This window comes from Taudactylus pleione, unplaced genomic scaffold (assembly GCF_031769625.1).
Source record: "Taudactylus pleione unplaced genomic scaffold, aTauple2 ptg000810l, whole genome shotgun sequence".
Lineage (NCBI taxonomy): Eukaryota > Metazoa > Chordata > Amphibia > Anura > Myobatrachidae > Taudactylus > Taudactylus pleione.
In genome coordinates, this window is record NW_028285212.1 from 3,225,195 (window position 1) to 3,232,740 (window position 7,546).

The 7,546-nt window shown below is 38.3% G+C and overlaps 1 pseudogene; it reads right to left on the reverse strand.

Annotated features, from left to right (window-relative positions):
* Positions 1 to 7,033, reverse strand: part of LOC148474837 (uncharacterized) — a 52,530-nt pseudogene extending 45,497 nt beyond the window's left edge.
* Positions 7,034 to 7,546: the final 513 nt, after the last annotated feature.

Consider the following 7,546-nt stretch of genomic DNA (forward strand, 5'->3'; position numbering starts at 1 on the left):
AATTTAGACCGTCGGTGAACATATTTAGTGAGTTTAAATCCCCACTCCAAACAATAAATAAATCATCAATGTATCTGCCATAGAGGACGAGGTTCCCCCCGAGGTCACTCCCCCACACGTGCCGCTCCTCAAAGAGCCCCATGTAAAGGTTAGCAAAACTCGGGGCGAACCTCGTCCCCATGGCAGTACCTAACGTTTGTAAATAATATTGTTTATCAAATAGAAAATAATTGTGAGATAAGATAAATTTAATTGAATTAAGAATAAATTCTCGTCTAGTTCGTGACATTGTATCATCTCGTTTTAAATAATAATCTATGGCATTAATGCCCATATCATGTGGCATGTTTGAATAAAGGGATTCACAGGTTAATAGATAATACCCTGGTTGCCAAGTGACTGTATTAATTAAATTCAGAAAATGTCTAGAATCTTTTATATGCGACTTTAATTTTGTCACATATTCTTGCAGAAAATGATCCACATAAAAAGACAAATTATTTGTGAGGGAACCAACACCGGAAATAATGGGGCGACCTGGGGGTGACGTGAGGGACTTGTGTATCTTCGGTAAATAATAAAAAGTGGGTGCAAATTAAATAAAAAGTGCATAGTTTCTCTGGATATTACCCTCTCCGTCAAGGCTTCTTCTAACAATAACCTGAGTTGTCTTTGGAAGAGGGCGGTGGGGTTGTCACTCGATTTCCTATAAAAATTCTCATTATTGAGTTGTCTCAATGCCTCTGTGGTACAATCCACAGTATCCAGGATGACAACACCACCGCCCTTATCCGCCGGCTTAATCACAACATCTCTATCTGCGTATAGAGTCTTAATGGCCCTTCTCTCTCCATAATTTAGATTATCCCTTAAAGGTTTTTTATTTGCATGTTCACACATAGTTCTGAATTGGTCAAGTGTATTTTTATAGAAGCTCTCTATATATGGGCCCTTAAATTGTAGTGGGTAGAAATCTGATTTATTTCTAAAGGAACTCCTTTGTTGATCAAAAATTTTAAACATATTCCTCATTCACCTCACCACCTCCCTCTGATTCCTTCTGTAATGATTGTAAAATATCAAACATTTCTTCATCCTCTTTATCTAAAATAATCGGTAGGGTATTAATTGTATTACTTTTTAAGTTTCTTAATGCAAAGTACCGTTTCCGGCATAGGGTTCTAACATAACAATTTAAATTGACAAAAAGACTAAAGAGATTAGGCTTGGATATTGGGGTGAAATTGAGACCCTTTTCTAAAAGGAGTAATTCATCTTGAGTTAGAACTTTGGATGAGAGGTTAAAAACCCCTTTCCCCATTATGCTCAGTTTAGCTGTAGACTTTTTATTTTGTTTTCTTCTACCCCCCCTTGTGCCTCTAAATCTTCCGTTCTTTCTCTTTTTTGACTCTTTATTCCAAATGGCCTGTTGAAATTCCTGTTTGTCCCTAAAAAAACACTATTTTGGGGGGATCGCTCATAGTCATCTTCAGTCTCTGAAGGTTTGTGAAATTTATGGGGATGATGATAGGGTCTAGAATTCCCGATTTGAGGGGAACCATAGTGTTCTAATAATTCAAACTTATTACCATGTCTAAAATCCTTTTTATTACTATCAAACCTAGTACTCCTATTATAATGGGAATAATTACGTGTTCTATTTCCCTTATTAGCATAATATGGTTCCTTTCTCGTTCTTTCTTGATAATTAGGATTAGATCCATTCCCATAATTGTTCTGTCGCATATTAGGATCCTTATTTAATCTATCTAATCTATTGAAATTGTGTATTTCTCCTTTTTCATAATCTTTTTTGTCCCTATCCATTTTTTGCTCCTTTCTTGATATGAGTTGATGTACATATTCTTCTATTTTTTGGTTGACTTTACAGTCTCTCTCCCTATAGTCTTGATTACCCTCAAAGACCTTAAGTAAATTGTATGTTTTTTCTATCTCCACCTGTATTTCATTTACACACTCCTCTCTATATTTAATTAAAAGTGTTATCAAATTTTTTGAGCATGAGTCTAGAATATTATTCCAATCCTCTGTAAATTTAGTATCTTCTTTGAAGGTGGAAGTTTTTAAAATTCTCAACCCTCTAGGGATTAGATCACTGTCCAGATATTTCTGGAGAGTGACCTTTTCCCACCAATGTCTGGTTTCAGTAATGCACAGATTCTACAATTTGTTGAACAACCTGTGCATATCCGCCAGATCATTTACTTCATTGTCAATTTCTACAGGGATTTTCCCTTTAAGATACAAGTTTCTCCTCTCCATCCGATCTACTATACATTTAAGTGGTGACATGGTTAAAAGAGCAGCCTAGTCACGGCAGAAGTTTATACAATTAAAGAAAAAAAAAGCCGTCTTACCAGCCAATTATACCACAATTATTAAAATTAATTTAACCTTTGTTCAGCTGCTGTCAAAGAATGGGTAAATGCCACTACCCACAAAAAAGATCCCAAGGAAAATGTAATTTATAAAGACAGCGCTTTTTAACAAAAGATTTAATACATAAAAATGACCTTACATACAGATACTAAGACATTACTTTACAATAAACAAAAAATAGTGTTTTACACAAAACCGGCAATCAGCTAATAGCACCTTAAAATTTTTTAGGTCATATGATATTGAGAATACACCTTATTTGGTGTTATATGGAGACCATTTTTTTCCGGAAGCATGAAAAAAATCAATAACATGAGACTTTATCTGCTTAGAAAAAACAGATTGGTTTGTTCCAGAGATAGGGGTATTAGTGAATATTCATTGCAGATAATTCCATGCACTAGCTTGTTTAGTGATTAGTACATGCATGCATCCAAGTTTTCAGCTCTATGAATGTTAGTTGTTATGCCCCAGTTGTTAGTAAATACATATGCCAAGAGGGTTAATAGGCAAGAGGACATTCAGAGCAAGCAATGAAGACAGTTTTTAAATCCCTTATTCATGCAGACCGGAGTTTAAAACAAATTAACTCCTTTTGGGAACTCAGGAGCGTAACTAGGTCAGTTTATTGCTCCCGTACTCACAGTTCACCCGGGTGATGTGATGATATGACAAGTGTTATACCGCCATCTGGTTTGTATAAGCAAAGCCTTAACACATTTCTTCGCCTCAGTCTATGCTCGGCGTCTTCCTCAGAAGTTCTAATGTCTGTTTTCAGTCTTCCGGTTGCTATCTCGGAGACCGGAGGTCGGCGCATGCGCCTTACGTTTGAATGTTTCTGCCTGCAGCAACCTCACAGCTGTCATCCACTGCCTCTCCCCATCACCTCTGACTTCCCCAGTCACCCACTGCTGGGGCTGCCTGGCTAAGCGGACAGTGCTGCCCTGGTACAGGCTCCTTTTCTGGCTAAACAGCAGGAGCATATAGTACATGCCCTGGGCACAGCATGGCAGGGAGAGTGGCTGCTTTGGGCACTGACATCCTGCTGATGAGTCAACATAAGGACCATGTTTGATAATGTGAGCACCATAGAACACACACAGGCACTGGCTCTGATGTGGGGAGATAGGCTAACTAGACCTTCCCACTGGCATCATAATAGAGTACCCAACCCAACCACCATTCTTGCATCTGGAACATACCCTAATGCCTGGGGCCCAAGGACATACATTACCCACCCTACATCCGGCCTCTACACTACCCACCTTGCTCACTCTACCCCTGTCCCAAAGATATAAACTACCCACCCCACCCAATGTGTTTTTTTTTTTCCTGTTGGGATCAATTTTTTTTCTTTTTGCTCCACTTGAAGGCGATGTGTTTTTTTTTCTTTCTTCACAGGGGCCATTGTTATGTTTTTTTTTTTCCTTCTAAGGCTCATGTGTTTTCCTTTTAAAGTGGAGGACAATGTGTTTTATTGTTTTCTGTAGGGGAAAATGTGTGTGTTTTTTTTTTCTATGAAGGCCAATATGTGTGTGATTCTTCCTATGGGGGCCAAAGTGTTTTTTTTTGTTGGTGCAATGAGTTGTGCTGTGGATGCACCCTGATGGTGTTCATATGGTGTTTCATGACTATAATAAACAATGGTTTTAAACTTTATGTTGTGAGTTTCTTCCATAAACACCAATTAGAAACAAAGAACAAAACAGGCCATTCTAAATAATAAAGATTTTATTGTAACATAAAAGTATATTTACAGATACATTGTCATTGCAATATCATAACAATTGTAATCAGAACGATGTTTGAAGCATTTTACGTACAATGATTCATCGCTATAATAAACAAACATTTTGAAACTTTATTACAATACAGATGCTTAAAAACAATATACAATACAAATAGATTATAGACTCAGCCATGGGGAATCCTGAAACATTTTTTACAGTTGTTTTCCTAGGCATTAAGTAACCGTGAGTCGTTGTTAACCTTAAAACATTTAAGCATCTTTTTTTTTTTTATGTGACTGTAGCGACGGTGTAGTTGATAAATAGTCATCACCATTGGTATGTTTCTGCCTTTGTTCAGTCTAGGTGCATCCTATTGTATTGGACGCATTGCCGACCATGATGGATGGTATATTTAATTCCATCATGGCTTGTATAATCTCTGCCCAACCATTAGGCTTTATACGGCTTGACATGCTGTGGCTTTACATGATGCTTTTAATTAATTCCAGCATGTTGGAGCCCTGTACAGTGTTACCTTTATACAGAAACTCGCCTTTAGCATTCCAGTTTGTGATGTATTTAGAGCCGGTCATTTTACTCAAAAGTATCTCCCTGTTTTTCCTATACCAGTCATTAACACCGTCCAAAACTTCTTGATAAACCAGCATCAGAACTGTCTGACTGACCAGAGTTAGTGATTTGAGGAACAGTTGGCATTATAGGCATTAAGAGAGTTAAAGTTGACATCTCTCTATCAGACTGTTTACTCAACACCAGATATTTCTGCAAAGTGTCAGTGTAACATTTAGCCTTATCATATTCCGATAAATCATTATTCTGTAGTATGTTTATGATCTCTACATCTATGCCTTGCGCTGCTGTTTTACATATATCATTGTTACCCGGTTTGTTGTGCAAATGCTCTATTTGCTGCAGAAACACCAGATACATTTTCTCAGCGTAGTCCATCAACGGTTAGTCAGAAGCCCCGTTACTAATGGTATAGCAAAACCAAGCAATGAGCCAATAAATCCACCAGACTGTTTCACCAACCACTTCTTTTTTACCAATGGTGCATTTCTTATTACAAAGCGATTTTATAAAGTAGCGCTTCTATTTAAGGTAATTCAACTGTAGTTGTGACAGCGGTCATTTACCTTTTAGTGTGTTGAGCGCAATCCTATAAATGGCCGTCACCAAATCGTTTGAAGCTGTTGATAAAATAGTTTTTATGAGTCTGTCACCTTTATTAATGATTTTAAAAGCGCCCAATTACGACATAAATGCACCGACATGCTCGCTGTTGGTGGCGCTATGGCAAATGACTAAAAGTTGAAGAATACAGCATTTTAGAAGTATGCTTTTTAAGGACATGTGCTACCGGTGTATCTGGCGAGAGAAAACCACTTCGTAAATGGTACTCACCAAGCATGTTGTTTCTTAAATCAATCAGTAAATACCCATAAAGAGCCCCGGTTGCATTTTCAAAAGCCTCTAAAAAGCACCTTGATTTACTGGGATATATCTGTCTAGCCAGCGACTTTGGCCCGACTGAGACAAACTCTGTTATATGTGCACCAGCCAGGATTTCGCTAGTCAGTTCACCTAGATAATCACCCAATGGTGGATTCCAATCACCGGGCCTGCTGACAAAATTGACAGTCTGTATCGTGGCAAAGACAACGCTCTTGCAACCTATACACCAGATTGTACAGTTCAATATGGGCATACTCCGTTGTGTATTTGTAATATTGGAAATAACAAGTTGGTGTAATGATCTTTGGTGTATTTCCAATTTACCATCACCGTATTGTCATCTATGATGTCTAAAGCAGACACCCCATAGTGGGGCAAGAACACGTGTTCAAAAACTTTGCCGGGGTCTGATACTATTGCCATGTTGGTCAAGTTATTACACTGTGCAAATTTCCCCCACAATGAGTACAAAAATTATTTTAATAGCTGACTTTTAGCCAGGTTGATATGAATATAATCCTGTCGTAAGGATACTCCTTCATGTTTTTGATAGGTGTCCATGTACGCTTGGCCTTTCCCAGAGTTTGTACACCATTTGGGATAACCAGAGGCTGCATGTTTGTCCCTGAGATGTAATTTAATGTACCATGAAAACAAATTGTCGCATTGATTATCAAATATTTTACACACTTTGTAACCCTTGTCAACGGCTAAATTTAACTCTACATTGCACCATGTACTGATGAGGGTTCGTTTCTCATGATTGCACAGCTCTGTCTGTCCAGACTCAGCGCATGTGTGACATAAAGCAAACATTAGTTTACCAAACATTTTAACCGGTAGAACCAGAAAGAAAAGCCCATGCGGCGGGTACACTTTTACTTTAGTGATACCAAAATATGTTGTGATATCGCCAACATTTTTATAAATGATCCTGGGATGATTTACAGGATATGATTTGGTTTTGGGTACAGACTGGTAAATCATAGTAGTGTATGCGCTCATCCTGTTGTGTTTTGTGATATAGCTTTATGCCATTTGTACGGCTGCCGTAAAGCGCGGTTTGCGGGTCCAAGGGTTCGGACAAGTCTATGCCCTTGGCTTTGCCCTTAAGAAACTCCTGTAGACACGTAACTTTTTTTCCACTCGCATTCCCAAATAACACGCACAGAAAATATGCATAATTTAAATAAATTAATTCTCACCTGCGTCTTGTGACTCAACTGGCCGTAGGTCATTTGAGTCACTTTTTTTTCATCATCTGGGTTGTAACAAGTGGTATAAACATGATAAAAACAACTTTGGAACTCAGACACCGTGTGTACACCATCGATAATGGCGTAACCATCTAGGTAGAAGCTGACTTTCTTTTCACTCCTTTGTAAGGTGTATTTTATGTCTACGCCCCATGTATGCGCTAAGTACATTAGCCACTGTATGGCCGTTGTTGAGTTGAGTAATGCTTCTGAGTCTAGTCATAGTTATCACCCAGTACAATCGCTAAGGTTTTTTTCCTTTTAAAATTTAGATCGGAACATGGCCATGCAAACCATTGCTAATGTGGTCAGATGAAAGGGGTCAACATGCCTCTTAACAATGATCGGTCCCTTTTTCTTATATTGAACAACATCCTGTTTGGTCATTGATAAAATGGCATCTTGGATCGTCTTACGAGCCCTCTGTAATATTACCACATCCTCCTTGCAACAGCGTTTAAGTTCATCCTGGAAGTTAAATTGCTTATGCTTGTATTTCTCATACCACTCTTTGAATTCAACCAACTCTGATTTCATCATATATTGCATGCCAAAATGCTGAATGTCCGGCATGACTCCTATAAAATTTTGGTTAGCGACGGTGTTAAATACAAATGCGGGAAATGGCCTTTGAGCCCTCAAAACCCATTGCTTTTGGTAAACAACTGAGGCACATGGGCCCTG